The sequence below is a fragment of the Mugil cephalus genome, chromosome 12 (assembly GCF_022458985.1).
Source record: "Mugil cephalus isolate CIBA_MC_2020 chromosome 12, CIBA_Mcephalus_1.1, whole genome shotgun sequence".
NCBI lineage: Eukaryota > Metazoa > Chordata > Actinopteri > Mugiliformes > Mugilidae > Mugil > Mugil cephalus.
In genome coordinates this window covers 14,714,724-14,734,208 of record NC_061781.1, presented here as the reverse complement: position 1 = coordinate 14,734,208, position 19,485 = coordinate 14,714,724, and positions in this window count along the sequence as shown.

The following is a 19,485-nucleotide window of genomic DNA, read 5'->3' as shown; positions in this document are numbered from 1 at the left end:
CAATATCTAACAAAAACAGGGCTTCATGAACATCCCGGTGACGGCCCATTTCGGGGCACCTGTCAAGTGTCAAGTCCAGATTTTGCTTTGTACACTCCTGTAAAAACTCCTGAGAGAAATATACGAGTCTCTTTCCTACCATAGATTATGAGAATGTGAAATGGAAATATATACATTCATGTATTTAATTATTACTGGTTCAAACAGACATGTAGCAACATCAGAAAGACTTACTAGACATTGTGTAGTGATCCAATTTATTCAAGAGTCTTATTTGTCAGTGACATTTTTAACTTAATTTCTATTCAAAATGGTTTATTGGAACCTTGAAGGGCAGTTGTAGCAGATAGCATTAGATTATAGTGGCGAGGGAAGATGTGTGCTGTTATAGTCTTGTATGCTTTCTTGAGGACTTATAGGGATATTTGCTAATAATCTGATCCTTTTGGCAAAAGAATGAAACTATAAGTAAAAATCTTGTAAACAGTCTCTGATCAACTCCAATAGTTTAGTTTATGGAAACGGTACAGACACTGCTGACCTTGTTTCACAATAACTGTGTCTAGGAATTATCATCCTTTTTTGATCATTAATAACTTTCACCTTAGTTATGGTTCTTCTCTTCTCTTATTTAGATTCTCATTGTGGCCTAAACCTTTAAAACAAACATTAAAACCTGCTAATATCACCAAACACCTTGATATTATTTATCAGATCAGATCCTTTCTCTGCACCATCCATATATGTGCACACAAGTTGAGAAAGAAAATTAAGTTTAATGTGTTGAAGTAAAAAATGATCTAAATTGAGTGCATTAAAACGTGTCTTTTTTATATTATTAATTGTCCTTGTGACAATGCTGCTGATTTCACTCGGGGAACTCTAAACTTTCTTTTTCATGGCATGGAGCTCACTGGTGGTCTTTGTCTTTTCTGCGAGAGGTTAGTAGATGTGCACCTTTCTCTGGCACAATGTTAACTGACAAGCTTTGCGCATTTGGCAAGATGTTACCCAGCAGCAGAGCTCATCTACAGCTCTGACAGCCCGCAGCACCTGCCAAAGGATCTCCTTACCTTCACTGTGCGCTGTGAGGGAGCAGCGCTCGACGCTGAGGGAACTGTTTCAATCTTCCTCATGTTGGAATTCCTCGGCATGTTCCCGTGTTTCCTTTCTCTTTGATTAGACAGAGGAAGCCGAGGAGATACTTTCATGGATAATGAGACAATGGACAGAGGTTTTATTTGTTTCCCAACCTAAGGTCTCCATTGGTTTGTTGGCAGGTGTGCTGAGTCCAGGAAGACACACATCCTGTCGTTACTTTGCTTTTCTGGTTCTTAAATTCCTATCGCTAAACTTTATAACAGAATTGTCTTTTTATTAGCGAGAGCAAACCGAATATAAAGACTTACCTCTGCACTGCTGGGGGTGCTCGTTTTATCCCCAAGAGATCCTCGAGGTTTTTTTTTGTGTGTGTGACTGACGCAATCTGGACACAGCTGAGGAGGTAGATGAGAAGAATTTAATTTGCTCTCCTTTCTACTTCGGTGCCTTCAAACTTAAGGTCTTACGTCTAATGCAGTTGCGTCCATGATAGATAAGCCCGCGTAAGTCTACAAAGCCGGCTTCAATGCATCCGAGATTAGCACTTCCTCTCTATCTGGAACTCGGGCGGCCGTGGGGACGACCCCGGCCTTCGCGACAGGACAGCTGGACATAAAAGTCTCTGAGAACCGAGGCACTTCCTCATAAGAGCGTGCGCCATAATTAGAGCCATGATGGCATCTGAATGCAGCGCAGGTTAATGAAACTCCGTCTCTGCGAGGGAACCGGGGGCTTTTGGGTAAAGAAAACAGCAGGGTTCTGCCACGAGCCCGATGATGGCAATTTGCAGAGTGAGTTATGTCCTATAACCTAGAAGCAGCGCGCACTTTGAGCATGTTTTGTTCTTAAATGGGGTATAGTTTTCCATTTCCCACCCATTAATATGCATAGAACAGCTAATGAGGCTGAACCAACTAAGATAATAAGATTCCGAGGCTGCAGCACCGCTGACTGCATTAATGGTGTATGACTTCGCGGTGAGGCATTTGTCTCGGGATGCCTTTGGACATAAGCGCAAAATGAAAACCTAAAGAAACCGTGTTCGGCGGCACATGAATACAGAGAGGTTTTGATCTGCATTTCGCAGTTATTAGCCAGTCGAAATGCTGCAGAAATGAGGGCCTTTATCCACTGAGATTACCTTTTAATGAGCATTAAAGGACTCGCTTAATTAGTCCATTTTTTACAGCTTAATTCGCTCATGATCTGTACAAACTGTCATCGTAAATTAAAGATGCGCTCCCACGTAAATCATGAAATGCGAACATTTAAGTCTCGTGTGCGTCGCTTTGCATCGCGTAGCTTGAGAATCTTATTTCTATCCTGAATTTCATGTGTGACCAAAGGACCTAATCAGTGTCAATGTACGCTTACCGTGGAAAATGGAAATCGCACATTGATCCCCTCAGATCCAACACCTTTTAGTTATACCTGTGGTGACGGTGGAGGGAGTATTGGCAGACCGTGGGGCGCCGTGAAACATAACTATAAATATAAAGAAGTGTAACGTCCTCTAGGAGGGAAAACCTATGATTTTTGCCCTCTTGCTGTCAGCAGTTTCCTGCAGCCCCGTATTAGCGTTGTCTCCTCTCAGTAAATAATGTGTCCTCATTCAGTCACAGTGAAGAGAAAGAGCATTTGACTACAATAGGCTATTATTGGCTATAATAGGGATGAAGCAGACTCTCAGGAGAGACTGGGAGTCTTGTGAACTGGAAATGTCTGCTGTTCATCACGGCATTTTACAGCCAACGTTTTCTCTGCAAGAGCAGCATCACTGCCCCAGGATAGCTTACACTGATGCCTCACTTCATTTACACAGTGCAGTTTTGCTTCTGCTTGAACAGAAACTGCTGTTAGGCGCTGGAAAAACTAGACAACTAGACCGGCCCCCCTGTATAGATCCGTATATAACCGAGGGGAGAAATCCTTCTGCCTCCGCCCAAAATTTGAACCATCCATCTTTATGAATGAGGATCCTCATCGCTCTCTTACACTGACTGGACCTTCCTCTTTCTCCCTCTTTTTGTACCTAACCAAGGAACTCTCTTCCTCATTTCTCATCTCTCTCTTTTTTTTTTTTTTTCCCGGTATACCACCCAGTAGGAGAGCATCACTCGCTTTATCCACCCTGTTTCCTTTCCTCCATCCTCTACCAGACTTTATATCGCTTAATACAGCCATGACCACAACACTGCTCACCGGTGCGCCCTCTTTAGCTAAGCCTCATCCCTCCCTGCTTTTTTGAAGGACCCCCCTCCCTCCCTTTCTAGAACCCTCTCCCTTTTATTTTCCTCCCTCCCCCCGCACCCCCCATGCTGACCCTCCTTTCCCCCCCCCCCCTGGCTGGACCCCTCTCTCTGGTGCGGGGCCTGGCTGTCAGGCCCTCTCCTGTGAGTGCGGCTGCTGTGATTTCCTCTGGGCCATCAGGTGGGCTGCTGCTAACTAGCCAAGCCTGAGACAGGGTGACCTCAAGCCTCAACATGATGGGTCTGAATCAACAATGTGTTCGCCTAAACAGGGAGGGAGAGACCAAACAACTTAGAGGGCTGCCTGCCAGCAAGTAAACCCGACAACGCCGCATCTCAAACTTATCTACCTCTGGACATATTGTAGGGCAAGTGAGCGTTTAGTTCCTTTCTCTAAAAGTGCTTATCGGGGTCTGACTTATGTCTTTTTAATCTACGCTAAACAGTTTTTCACTTGGGCGTGTTTGCTGCAGTGGTTGTCGCAGTGGTGCCTCACAGTAGGTGTATTGTAAATCAACCGGGTGCTGCGTGAACTGTCATTATAGTGATCATTAACACTCGTGATATCATCAGCGCATGGCAGATACTTAATTATCGGATCCCTTCTTCTGTTTCAGAGGCCCTGGTGTATTTGTCTTTTTCAGAACAATTTCTGATGTCTGCAAAATCCATATAAGCCTGTCTGATTAGAACAAGCTCAGTTTAATGAGTTTCTCCTGTGCCACTGTTTCAGATGGATCTCATTAAGGGTAATCATACTGTAGTATGAGTTCTAAGGAGGACTTTACACACGAGCCGAGGCGATCAAAATTGATTTTCCCTCCCAGTATTGAGTATTTAACAGGTGCGACTCTGTTGGTCACGAGAAAAATGTCAATCCAGCAATCAGATATACGGAGTGATCAAGTAAATGTTTCTGTCAAACTCCACTGTGCTGTGACTACACAGAGCATTTGCCAGCGTTTAGGTAATAATCAAATTTAATGACGGCATTACTGAATAGCTGAGGCTTGCTGCAATCGCTCTTTTTCTCTCCTGGGTCCTCCTCTGCTCCTCAAAATGTTTCAAACTTTTTCTCTTCCACAATTCCCTGGAGCTAGCCTCCCATCATATCTGAAATGCGCTTACAGCAGTGGCCGTCTTTTGCTTGAGAGCTCTTTGCCTTATGCTTCCATCAGAGGAGACTGAGTCTCACAGATGCACTGCTTAACAATGCCATCCCCTGCTCCCATCAGAGGGGGGAAGGTTGCGGAGCTGCGCCCCGCAGAATAAGGGGGGCAGGTCCCCTGTGATTGGCGAGAGCTGAACATCGATGCCAGCTTCCATCTGTCATGATAGCCTATCTCTGAACCTTCAATCTGTCAAAAGCTTGCTGCCTAGCTGAAGGCTCCAGGAGATTTGGCGTGCTAAACAGATTTGACAACAGGCATTATCACTGTGAGGGGCCCGGCGAAAAAACGCCATCAACGTGTTAATTGTGGCTGGAGATGTAAACTGTCACTTCTCATCTCATTTAACACTTGCTTTGCCAATTTTCCCCCTCGCCTCGTTTTCCTCCTCTCGGTGAACGTGTGAAAATGTTTGGGGCTGACGCTGAAATCTTTTAACAACAACAATATCTGCTTTAAGACTTTTGCTCGGAGTTCGCACAGGAAGTGAGGCCAGAGAGCTACAGTCGCCCTCGGTTTAATCAGATCAGATCAAACTTTTTCTACTGTCTCTTCTGATTAATGCAGCCTGGATGCAGCTAGGTACAAATAAATATTACAATTTAAACTGAGCAAAGTTTATATCAGATCATTAACGTAACCTGTGATCACCTGAGTTACGGCTGCATTAACTTGTGACCTCCTTTGAAAATTATTAGGGCCCAACACATCTCTCTTCCATCACAATTTGTCAGCTTTAGAAGAACAATAAAAATAAAGCTACAATTTTAGAGCAGTTAAATAGTCAATTAAGTCACTTTTAAAGTAAAAAACCTCCAATTAGTATTTTGTATATTTACAATACTTTTTATCAATTGTATTAGTTGAACTAGTCAGACATGTGGCTTCTTTGTGGTTGTTTAAGACATATTAAAAATAATAATAGTAATAATAATTCAATAATTTAGCAAGAAAATCCTTTCCCAAAAATAGCTGTTAATTGCAGCTCAATACTAAAGTCTCTTTATTTGATTCATTGGTGCTACCTTAAAAAGTAATGGTTCGGCCGTTAACAAAAGGCTAAATTTCTACATTGTGTTGCTGTGTTTGCTCCCTTTTTCCCCCTTTCTGGCACATCTCAGAATGTCAAGCCGCCTCCTATTATCACTAATTGATTATCCTCTATCAAAGCACCTAATTATTTGTGAGTTGTAGCGATCAGCCCTATTATTTGTGGGCTTTCCCCTGACAGGCCTTTAATGGTGATGGTTGGTTTAACCCCCAGGCCTTGCTAATAGGATTTAGCAGCAGGTGACTGGTAACACAGACACACACACACCCTCTAACCCTTTCACCCCAAGGAATATCCGACCCTCCCACTGCCTGTTCCCTGAAAAGGCGTGCAAACGCCCGCGCTAATACAGCCGCGTCATTCCCCCTCAGCTCGGCGCATCCGTTTGTATTGCAGCGAGGCAGGAGGCAGCGTGGTGTCACTCCCGCCTCTTCCCCTTTGTTTTGATTCCGTGGAGCCGGGACGCACACGGCAACGCGGACGTATGCAAAAGCCGATGCAAATAAAGCCGAGGAAGACGGGGGGCGCCATCTTGGAGGTGACAGACGACGGCCAGACGGAAAGGGCACGGCCCCCATACTCCGGTTGATTCCTGACAGCGACGTCGTTACGAGCCGAGCAGATTCTCGCGGTGTAGACTTTAATGTTTCATTTCTGGAAACTAAGTAATTTAAATTATACGACAAATTTACGACACATCTGCCAAGAATTTAAATACGATCAAATATGTAAGGGTAGCAATCGAAATATTTTTTCCAGCAGTTTTAGCTGAAAACCATTGGCGGTAGCGGGCTAATCTTAAGGCTTTCCCCTGTGTGTACGGCTAACAGGGCTGTCAGAGCTGCTAGTTTATCCAGGTGAGGCCTTGGTGTCATTATAATGCCCCTGTCCATCAAGATCAGAGCTGCTAACAGAGACAGGGTCATTCTCTCAGCTTTTATCACTTTATTTGGTGTCCATCCTTCCGCTGTCTGCAGACAGCAGCAGAGGCCATTCATTTCTACCCCAACACTGATGGGAAGGAGGAGCGCGAGGAGCCTGGGAGGAGGTGGCGTCGGCTGAAGGGGGGGGGGTGGGGGTGGGGGGGGGAGTAACGCGAGGAGAGCAGGACAATGAGGAGCAGGGAGGGGACGGGTTTGTTATCCTGGTAATTAAGGACAGAGTGGCTTCCATGGCCGGGGTGCGGACAGGATGTGGCAAATTACTGGAATCTTTGTGAGGAAAAGCTGCTCCCTCTCCACTCTGTCCATTCTCAGGGGACCTCATCATCTTCTCTAACAGTCAGGATGGGATTTTGTACCCTCTATTCCCTCACCTTCTCCTTCCCTCTTTCCGTCTCGCCGTTCGTTTCCTTTCGCTTCTCCGCGTCACCCGTCTCCTCGAACGCTCCTCAAAGTCTCGAGTAACGTCGCCACTTTAGAAATAATTAGTTTGCATATAGACAACTTTCATTGGATTGTGTTCGTCTCTTTAGATACCGAGGAGAAGACAATTCTTTTCGTTGTCACTGGGCAGATTTTGATAATTAACGTTGTGTGTGTTCACAGGGCAATTCCCCCGACACGCAGAGACAAACAATAGTTTATGTTCACGCGTCCTTCTGTTAAACTGTGCGTCTCTCACTGACACCGCGAGGAAGAAATGCATCGGTGTGTAATTTAGGGAAAACAGGATATTATGGCTTTGGCTCCGGGACACGTATCGCTGTGGAGCTCAGGTGGGGCGAGAGAAAACAGTGGCCCTCACAACGACACGATACGGTAGCAGCAGCAGCAGCAGCAGCAGCAGCCGCATGGCAAGACAGCAAGAGAACACTCTGGGGTTTAAAAGTACCCAAAGCATCCTGGGTAATTAGCCATTACGGCGCTGTCACAGAGGGTTCTGCAGTCAATACAGAGATAATTTGGGCAATGGTGAATGACAGTGCTGTCCAGGCTTTTGGGATGATCAAGGACAGATCCAGCTGCACCAGGCATCTGTCAGGCCCATGAATCACTCCTCCAGCCAGCAGCTGGGTGAGTGGAGCAGAGAGAATCGCTGGAGAAGCATGTGCAGACACACAAATAAACATGTTCCCCCTCTCTCCCCTCGCCACACCGGGAAATGGCTATTAAAGGTCTGCCGTTACAGAGCACCGAGTGGAAAAGGCTTGTTACCTTCAGTGGCAAATGAATGACATTGGGAATAAGGTGAGGAATAAAAGTCGGACCAAGGGGACATTTTTCACAGTTATTTCAGCTGTGTAGCTAAAACAGGGGAATGCGGTCGGCATGCAAAAATCGGATCATCTCGTTTTTAGTACGTATTATAGTTTTTAGCAAGAATTATGACTGATGAGTTTAGCTCAAAAATAACGAGGCGTCCTATCGTTATGAAAAATATGGAAAATGCTTCCTCCCTACACAGTGACAGCTGGACACAGTTTGTGTTTTATTTCTGTGCAATGCCAATCATATCTCACATTCAAAGACAAACATTTCGCTGTGATTACAGACAACAACAAAAAAAATATGTTGTATGAAGTTACTGAGCAACACAACAGACATAGCAGCCTCAGCCAATACGTCAACAAGTAAAATCAATGTCAGTACTGACAATTTTAATTTGTAACATTTCTGAAATGTTCCTCCCAGCATACACGATGATCCTGCTGAATTAAATTGTGCAAATTAAAGGTAAATTTCATGAATTTTAATCCACTGCAAAATACTCTGCTTGAGATTTATGATAATTTGACAATACCCCAGAGCTTCGCATGTGTCTTCTCATGTTTCACAGATTAAATTATTTCAGATTTATCTACATTATGTTGGATTCCTTGAACCGTTTTCATTAATAAAAACATTTAAAAGTTCAAATATTTTTTGTTAGCTAAAAATATAAATGATTTACTCTCTTATAATGTAGGAGTTTAGTCTTTAAAGTGAGACAATTTTGTAGATTTTTGAACAGCTAGCGTTAACTAAACCTTAATCTTACTCTGTCCGTGTTCATAGAACCACATTTAATTTCTTCAAAAACTTCGTGTTTCAAAGAGAAAAACAATTCATTTAAATTTGAACATGGACCCGTTTATATGTGTAATTTTAAATATTTTTTTTTAAATAATTATAATAAAATTAAAGGTGTATCCCCGCTGTGTGGCGCCCCCTGTTGACAAATCCTTTCTATCTTTCAAACTCTTTAGATAATATTCTGAGATATACTTCATGTCAAGGTCTGGCTACATGTAACAGTTAAACAATAATTTGATGTTCGGTTTTGTTTTGCACATTCTTATGTAGCATGTTTGTATTTTGTTCATAGTGTCTCCACTAATATTTAAGCAGCAACATTTAATTCTATTTTTATTTAATTTAGTTGTGGCATCAGTCTACTCAGCAGTTTGGTTAGTTCAGCTGTCATCTTGTACCTGAAAAGTAATACAACGTGCGTTGTGTTGGTTTCATCCAAAACTTATAGAGGAGGAAATATTTGGAACAAGCCCGAAACGATTCCCAAAGTAAGGTGCTGTAATGGACTATATTTTCTTTGAAGTGAGAAGAGGACATTATTAGGATTTTAGTGCTTCCACCCTCTCTGATTCTATATTAGTGGGAAAACTAATTTGCTGTATATAGATGCACAAGGTTGGCTTCTGTTTGAGATATAGGTCCTACCTCTGTGCAGCGTATTTAATCATAACTGTGGAGGCTCTGCCTGGGGACTGGGGCTTTTTCTTATCATACTTTAATCAATATCTCTCTCTCTATGTTAACACAAAGCAGTCCTCTCAACACTGTAGAGGTGTAGTGTCCTTGTTCTGATGAGTCTCTGCGAACACATGTGATTCTGTGACCAAACGCCCAGTTGTTTCTTTTGTGTGTAATAACTCAGATTTAGATGTGTCTTAGGAACCACGGGAATTTTTGCATTCGTCTTGGTGATATGAAGAATGGCTCTAATTTAATTTCTGATGATTTCCGTATAGCACACAGTGTGATTTCATTAGAAAACGTTTTATAGAAAAGGGAAGCAGATTTAAATTACGTCTCCTTCCTTCAATATAATCGCCACGATTCGTCTAAGAATGGAATTAACTTCATGATAGGCGGTGAAAGTACCAATCCATCTCCGATACAATGAATTCAAAGATGCACAACAGTGACAGTCAATTAAAAATGAAAGATAATCCACGCCTTCCTTTTAGTGCAATACGCATTTTCACATATGCCCTATAAATACCTGCCATGATTTTATATCAGTTTTACCATTTATCTATTTTATTTTTTTATTTTTTTTTCTAAAGTGTTTAAGCGTACTATATGAATGTTTACCTGCTTCGTGGCCGAGCCGGTGGTGTCTTGGTGACTGTTGTATGATCACGTTTTACTATTCCTGCGGGATCCATTACCGGCTATGTGTCTATAAAGGGAATTTGCAGAGAGCAAAGTGAACATGTTATGTCTGCCGTTTGCTGCGCAAGGATATTTTCCTCCAAACTGCGTTTTAAATGCCGCGTTTCTCCCCATCACTCTGTGCCGAGAAACATTTAAATGCCCTTTAATTAGTGTGTCCTTCCTCTCTATCGATAGGCCACTGGTAATCACTCAGAGGACTAATGACTCCTAATTGAATTGCTTTAAAGTGGAACGCAATCGGTCCTGTCATCAGTACCCAAACAGCAGCGTTTGGGAGCTAATCCAGAGCACAGGTCATTTTGTTAAGCATTTCGCTAATCGAAGTTACACATTTCTACAGTAGCAGAGAAAAAGCCTGATGTTACTGTGGTGATGTCAGATCATGTTCTCTCAAAAGAGCCTGGGGAAGCTGGAACTGGATTGGGGGGGGTGGCTTGCGGATCATCAAAACCTCAGTAGATATTGATTTGATCTTTTCATATTGTCAAGGAGAAATCTAATCATAATAGAGCAACACAGCAAAATATCTCCCTCAAACACACCTCGGCTTATTATCCGGTTTGCCGGCGCCGAGCGAAACGCTCCTGAGCGCTGCCCGACCTGCGGCGCTGTCCTTTTCATTCACGCGTCCTAAAAAGTCGAGCGCCGCAACTTTCACGTCTCGCGCCAGTATTTCACAACAAGGCTACGGCGTCCGCAGAATAACTAAGGCTGGGGGCCGGGCCTCGCGAAAAGGACGACGAGGAGCAGTCATGTATTTCTCCGGCAGGTCGGAGCTGTAATTATGCTAAATATATTCACAGGTAGTTATAAAGATAGTTAAAGTGCCTACATTCTGACATTCCTCTAAAACAGAAGTAAGGGCTGCACCTTGAGTTAAACAGAGCTCGGTCGTAATGAAATGAAAAGTTGTAATGAAAAGAATGAATGGGACGAGCACTTTTTATACAGATACGCTTTATGGCAATTTTATATGGAACTTAATGATCCCGTTTCCTGTATGGAAACAGTGTCGTTGGCATCGCAGAAACTTTCTGTCCTAATTATCCATTTCAGCCTGTCTGTTTCACATCTCGGCAGTCCCTCATTATCCCCACAGCCACCTCACAGTCTGCTCAGTGTTACATTAGTAAAATAGAGCCTTTGATTTGTCCTCAACAGCACAGACGTTTGAAAAACAGAGACAGGAGCGAGGGCAGGAAAGTGAAACAAAGGAAAGAGGAGAGAAAAGTCCTACGTATTAGCCCCGGAGGTGGCCTTGTGTGTTGAATATATTGACCGTGTCACCCTTCGTTTTTTGGGGAGGGGGGGGGAGAAACTAAATTCAGGGTCACACCAGGGATTTGATGCATCACGGACATAATAGGGGATATTTTGGTTTGCTCTCTGAAGTATGAGAAACATTTTTTTCTCCCTCGCCCCCCCCCCCTCTCCTGATGTTGGGAGTGCTGGAAATTGCTGGAGGGCATTTGTAAAACAAAATACTTTACTTGACTGTGGAAACAACGAGTGCCCGCACCCCACGCGGTTGTAATGATGCAGTGAAAACCAATTCGACTGTTCTTAAAACAAAACTGCCCTTATTCAGGGAGCCTTATTCAAATGTTATGTCGTACGCATTAACCTGTGTTTCTGAAACCAACACGTGCTCGGATGAAAATATCTCAGGGCCACGCTTACAACGCATTAGCAGCCTCGGACTGTCTCGCTGTGACATTACACTGGAGTTATTAAAGCGGTGCCTGTACCTTACTGGCCATATTTCAGCAGAAAAAAATGACAGCTATAAGAACCTGATCATGTCGGGTCACTCGGTTTGAAAGCAGCTCCTGCCTCCGCTTCCCTTAATTAAACCCGCGCAGCGCTCTTTTATCCGCGCATATTCTCCGGCTGGGACATTGATACTCATTATTTCTTAAGTCTAAACACCAAGACTGTGTCAAGAATGCATCCATCACCGGCACGCTGCATCCAAGTCAGCAGAAATTTTTCCTCTCCGTCAGCAAATTTGGCAATTTGCAATTTTCTTACCAGGGGTTGTGACGTGTTTTTTTTTTTATAACCGAACGACGACTTTCAAACGCGGAGATCATGAGGACGGCGGCTTGTTAGTTTTCTTTCTTTCTTTCCCAGCCCCCTGCTCTAATGACGGCAATTAACAGGGCCACATTAGAGAGCCACCTCAGGAAGCATCTGACTATTCATTTGCATGGTTAATACAGGAGGATGCCGTGCTGTGAGAGGCTTGCCACGAGTGCAGCAGTGCAGCTCAGCCTGTTTGGCAAGCCCTCCTGTTCTTAACAGCGCCGGGGCCTATTCTCCCATTCATTATGTGCCTAAAGCTTGAGTTATCCTCTCCTTGGTGCGGGGATGAATGTTATTAAAGGCATAGCTGTCTGACACAACTCTAATGAAAAATAGGATGTTTCTGAAGGTTATGTTGCCAGCGAGCTCAGAAATGCCTGCTTCATTTTTCCCAGCCGAGCTACAGGGCAATGTAATTCCCACCTCTTGATAGATATTTTTTCTTAAGTTTTTTTTTTTTTTTTTTTTTTTTTGTGGCTCTGTGTGCAGGAGCCTCATCATAAAGAGACCTTTATTATCCGTGTTTCTTCCTCTGTAGATGCTCAACAAAGGGCGAGACTGGACTTTTTGGCAGATCATACAATTGTGAAAAACTACATCTGTGTTTTTTAAAGCGGCTGCTGCTGCTGCGGCTGCTGCTGCTGCGTGGCTTTAATTAAAAGGCGGCGTCGGATGAGATTTTTATTTTTAGGATGCGTTTTTAACTCTTCATTTTACACAGTGATTTACAAAATCGCACGCACGGAACGAGTCGAGGGCTGAGGATTACGGCGCCTCAGCACGAGATGACGCAGACGATGAGGGACGACTGCTCAGCACTGGGGTCAGATTGCACTTTTCGGGAGCCGCGTCAGAGGTGGCGGGTCACGCTGAAGATGACCCGATCCGCCTACACTGACGGATCCCAGCTCTGGCCTTAAGTGTACATCGTCCCCCTCCCCCCCTCCCTTTGCCCTGGTTTGGCCTTGCCAGTTCCTAACAGTCCTATCAGTCTCACAAGGGAGGCCTCTGACAGACATGCAGGATAACAGGCAGCTCCAATTTACCCCAATATTCAAATAAAAGACTTTTTCTGCAAAATCATCACATCGCGATCTTTCCTCACGTTCGTGACAGTTGTCCCGTGTCCGTGAGCAAAACACTGAAGATGTTTCAAGATTAGATGTTGAACCTTAACATGTGCATGGTGCCACACTGGTGTTTATTATAAAGGCAAATATTGAAGCTGTGTCAGACACATAATATAGTAACCTCAACGTGATAACATACGGCCAAACTGACTCTCCTTTAATAGAGTGAAAATTTCCTTTAAGGTATTAAAGTGTTACTGTTATTAAAAGGGTTGTCAAAACAACAGAAGCATTTTGGGTTTGATTCAATTCAAAAACTACATCCTCCAATCTGATCTTACAGTGCTTTCTCAATTTTTTTAGTTTTATTAGTGATTAAAAACACTTTGTTGATGCCATAAAAGAAACAAACTGAATTAAAAGTCACACTCTGTTACATTGTGACCAAAGAAGAAGACTCAGACCAGACAACAATCCAGATTTTTTGGAGGAAAAAAAATAGTTGAAATATTAGTTTAATAAACAAAATGATGGAAATATAATTTCCTTCATGTCCATGTAAGTTGATTGAGAGAGAAGATGGTGACATCCAGTGAAAAGAAGGTTAATAGAAAAATTGCGTTACCTCGAAGCTGGGCAAAGGAGCTACAAACGTTTCTTTTGTTCAGTTCGAACCCTGAAAACACTGTGATTTAGTTTACTTACAAAGTACAGCTTCATATTTTAAGATTTCCAGTAGCTATCCATTATCATTATATCAATTTCGATCACGAATTACACAACCCTTGAAATTCCCCATTAATTTAATCAGAATTAAATTAACCAAAAAGTAATTTGTTTTTACCCATTATCCACCCGTTCAAACCACGATTTCCCACCTAACCAACGCCAAGAAAATACACACAGTTTTGTTTTAAGGTGAATTCTTCCCCTTGAGTCAGGAAACTAACTGTGACAGTGCCGGCTGGAGTGATTTATACCTACATCAGTATCAGAAAAAGTGTTCAAATCACAGGACAGAGAAGTTCAGGACACAGCAATACAGAACATGATATGACTCCCAACACTTCTTCTGAAAGACTTCTTGCTTTGGCATTATTAGCCCCGTGCCAATTATGTGCACCTTCCTAAACATCGCATTAAAAATAACATTATCTGTTGCTGACATTCACCTCATATATATATATATATATATATATATATATATATATATATATATATATATATATATATATATATATATATATATTTCTATTAAGCAGCTTTATTACCAGGGATTGTCCTCTTGCTGCCTTGTCTGCTGTGTGATCAGCAACAGAGCCTAAACACAGATGTTTTGGGGTCAGCCAGCAAGACCTCTCACAATTGGTTACCACCTCTCACTGCGTGTAAATCACAGTCCCCCGAAAACCAAGGGTATGTGGGTGTTCCCCTTTCCATAAAAAAAGAAAAGACGAATAATGAACTGAGAGTGGTGCCAGGTCACTTTAATGCTTAATCTTCCATACCTGAAATTTCGGCTTGGAGACCTCTCTTAGTATATTAGTGCAAATGTCGATGTAATGGGACCAGCTTTTGTTAAAAAGAAAATAAAAGGTAGCGCGCTCTCACGTTAACTACCTGACTTATTTCATTAGCCGACTTGCAAATGGCTGAGATAATGGCCCCGATCACCTGTGGAGCGTCTTAAACACATGCAGCTACCGTCGCTGTTGTCTGGCATCGCGGTTTGTTAGGGATGTTTTTGAAGCGGCGACTCGCCGTGTCAGATTATGCCACACATCCATTTGACTTTCATAAGCTGTTTACGCTTCAGAAATTGTGGCAATGGCTTCTCTCTTGTGCAAAGGCTTTTACATATGTTGTGTGTCTCAGAAAAATGCTGCCCCAGTTATAGCTATCATTCTCGGAAGGGGGGGGGAGAAAAAAAAACAACAAAAAAAAAAACAACAGCAACAACCACCCCACAAGGTTACATGAGGCTTGTCATTTTGTGCTTTCTTTTGTCATTTGCATCTTGTTTGGTTCCTCGGATGAAGCATGCGGGGGGGATATTTCCGGTGTACGGAGAAGACAAAAGAAAAGAGGGGCTTTAAAGGAGTCACAAATAATTTCTTTCAACTTTTATCACTATTAACGCGACGTTGAGTTTTCTGTGGGAGCAAAACTGGAGCCTTCCATTTGTTTCCGTGGATGCATTTATGGCTTATGTTTTACACAAATCTCACTAATAATGTGTTTAATGTGGGCAATATTGCTTACACATGGGCTCTTATTAGTGAGTGGTAGTCTGGTCTCTGGATCAGTGGCAGTATCCTTAAGGGATGGCCTCTCTTAGGGAAGGATGAAACAAGTGCATGTGAAAAAACCCCAGCGTGAGTCCTGTTCAACGGCACAGACGAGTTCTGACTGGATTAACATTTATTGACCGTTCAAGCTTTTCCCTTTTTTTTTTTTTTATTTTCCTTCTCCTTTTTTTTTTTTTTTTTTTTTTTTTGCTCCAGGACAAAGATTCAAACTTAATTGCAGTGGCTGTTCCACCAACTGATCACCAATGTGCCAACAAAAGCCTCCCTAATAGGCGCTTCATTAAGGATTAGAAAGTCTCTATTACAAAACAAATTAAGCATGCTCTGATCTTAACCTATAGGTCGAACGGCATTACAGCAAAGTTTAAGCTGTTAGATGGCTGAAAAACTTATTACGGGTTAGCGCTGAGGTAGCAGTTTGGTATTGATTTTACGATAGCTAGGTATGATGATTTATGGAGTGCTTGTGTCAGTATAACAAGCTGAAGGACACACAATATCATCTCCAACATCATTAAAATTCAGAGGTCTCCAGAGCTAGCTCATCAAGTACTGTTCACCACCTTGGAATTTCATACAGACACACAAATGCGCGCACGCACACACATGCACAAATATAAATATATATATATATAAGTATCGAGATAAGGTATGTGTTCACTTAGGGTTTTTTTTGTCCCTCTTTGATGCGGCGCTACGTAAAACTGAGTACGTCTCTCTTCCGTTTTAACTATATCTTCCCCTGTTTTGCATTTAATTTGCATCATTAAAGCATGGTTACACTCTGATTTGTGCATGAGCTTGGTTAATGTTTGTATCAATCGTATAGTGCGGCGGTTCAAAAGGTCTACCCTCGACACAATCAGCGCCTCGGTCTCTGAGCTGCAGTTAACAGACTCCGAGCAGTAAAAATCTGTGGTACACTAGAGCCCCCTGTGGGCACATGAAAGTAGTACCGTCTGCTGGTAATGAGCCCTGGTTATTTATATTTGGGTGAGGATTTATTGTGGGGAGTTTGTCCCAAAGCGGATGATTAACATTATCTGATTGCTGTTTTCTTTTCGTTTTTCTACTGGTTTCTAAGCCGTTGTTGTGTGATATTCAGTTCAGTTCGGCGTCAGTCGGCTTTCTTAACTTAGTGCCACGTTAGAAACGCGCTCACTGTAGCACTGCTACTGCAAATACGTATAGTCCAAAGACATGCAAAGTGGTGCTTCTCGAACTACTTTCAATCACACATGTTTTGGTTTTGTAATGTTTCCTATTAAAGTCAGTTGTTACGTAAGTGTTTAGTTGTATTCGTAACGACAATTAACTGAGACGACGCTGGAAGCATCAAAATTAATATAAAACTTCTGTGCTGAGAAATGAGAATTCATAGTACAATAATAAGGGGAAGTGATAATACAAAACCGAAGCTGTCATCTCACAGTAACCCACCTACTGCCCCCTCTCCCCCCTCCCCCCCCAAAGAAACCCAACAAGGAGATTCAGACTACCATATCAGGTCGGGCTGTCCGAGGATCGGCCTGTGGGCTGGAGGTAAGCTTCTGGGCTTCTGTCTGTCTTTCTCTGCCTCTCAGATTCCTCTGGATCCACCCCCCTCCTGGATCCCAGATTCTCTCCATCATCTCCTCCAACCGTGAGGTCTAACCGGCAGGGCAGGGGCGTGTGGGCGGACATGCTGGGTGCTGGCAGCATGCTCCGTCTGCTAGTGAGTAATGCGAGTACAGCGAGGACCCCCCTCCTCCTCCACCACCACCACCCCCCCAAACACACACACACACACACACACACTTACGTCTCACACTCCTAGAAAGAGATGGGCCATAGATGGAGAGGCAGGCAGTCCTGCTGTGACTTGGCGCACCCCACTGGACAGCTGGAGACTTAGGGAAAGGAGACGCTGCCAAACATGCCTGACAGAGCAGGAGAGCGCTGGAGGTGCAAGGCAGGGCGAGGCCTGAGGTGGCTCCCATACCTGCAGCTGATCACCGGCCCATCATGTGTAATTATCTGCACTTATATACCAGAGAGATAAACGGAGGAATGGCGATCACAAAAAAAAAAAGAAAAAAGAAAAGATGCACACACAGGCACATTCACTGGCAGTGAAAACATACCTGTGATCAGCCGCTGGTAACGAGTGAGTCCGGAGTAAATGTAACTTAAGTATTTCACTCTGACGTGGAAGTGCTGTTTTCTGATGTCATTATTTCACTTTATAGTCTTGTGCAGCTGTGATCGGCATAATGAGCCTCAGCATTGTTTTAGCTAATAACAATTATATTTTATAACGACTACAATTTGCTGAAACCGAACCCAAGGCAACAATGAGATGTTTTACTGTCTCGTATAAGTCATATTTATGTTGCCCCGGCAAATTAAAGCAATGTTGACTTAATGCATTTAAAATTTGTCAGAAAGAAAATGTGAACAGTCATGTATTGGATGTCACAATAAATGGGAGAAAATCTAAAAGAATTCCACATAAAAAAAAAAAAAGAAGCTACAGCCGGAGATGTTTTCCTCCAATTTATTCAAATCTCAATTTAAATTAAAATCAAATTCTATCGCTGACTAATTTCACAATCATCTTCCGAATGATTAATGGAAGATGTTGATGTGTGTGCATTTTTTTTCCCCCATAACACAGTTGCATTTATTTTAAAGAAGGTTTTGAGAAAATGCCTGAAGATTGCTTACAAAATGTTGCAGATTAGAGCAAAGCGGAGAGCCTCTTCATCATGTCAGGCTGGAGCTATTTCACAGCTAATGCTATATAGGGCTTTCCCTATAAGGAATAATACCACTTTAATGTTATGGATATCAAGCTAAGCCCCTTTCAACGTGGCTCTGGCCCATTTTCTCCTCCTTCATTCTCAATCTATCTGCTTAATCTTGATTCATCAGTTACTGCGGCTTATTATGGAGCCCTGACAGCATGCTCGGGTTGTTGATAAATGACACTGCTCAGGCCAGATTCAGAATGTGAGGCTCAAGTGCCAATTATCTATGCAGACCTGGTTAATAAGGGGATCTCTTGTTAACTATCTGATCTCAGCGTGAGCATCATTTGTCATGAGGGCCCCGTGTTTACCTCAGAGACAGGAGTTCCCGAGACCTCCCCTGCCTAACATATGTAAAACCTGGATCTTTGTTCCTTTAATAACCTTTTATTAACAGCCTGACATCATGATTAAGTTTGGTCCAAACACGTGCACAATGAGGTACACAATTACCCTCACCCCCACTCGCGGAACTGCAGCAGATCACAGTCAGAGAGAGTAATGAATATTGAGCCGACGCTTGATCCATTCCACATCGAAAGCCCAATTTGCTCGAGCACCTGGAGCTGTGCCACCGCATGCAGTTTTTTGAGGTGATGATGGATACTCATGGGAGCTTATTTCCATGAGCACATCTTCTCCTGATTTGTAAAGATGATAAGTGCTTTGACCTTAACTCATCATTACTGCTCATTAAAGCTTTTGTTTGTTCCGCCTTGAAGAAGAAGAAGAAGAAGACGACGACGCTCGTTTTAAATCAGCTCACAAAGCATTATGGGTCCTGACTGTTAAGATGTTGGAAATGTGTGTTTCTCTTGCAGTTTTTTTTATTTTTTTTTATTTAGCGACTTGGTCTCAAGGTCTCAGATTAATAAACACTCGCCGTGGTCTGAAGTGCGGCACGGCCCGGGGAGGTGAGATGCCCCCCCCCCCCCCCTCCCCCTGCCCTCCCTGGAACTCGGCGTTGCTCGTTGCTATCCTGTCAGACACATCTCGATGCCTGGCTCTCAGGCTCTCCTGCACGCATCCACTTCCTGGGAAAGAAGCAAATAAAACATGTTGCAGGTCTGCCCAGCCAAGGGACTTTGCCTTCCATCATGAAACACCTCCTGCTCGTAAGCGCAGAAGTTGTAAAATACTTCCAGGCAGCGCTGAGAACATTCCCTTTAACCTTCCTTGTCCAATGTGAGATATAGAAAAAAAAAAAAATGATTCCCTGAAATAAATAATTAATCAGTGTGTTTTCTATTATTGCTTGGATA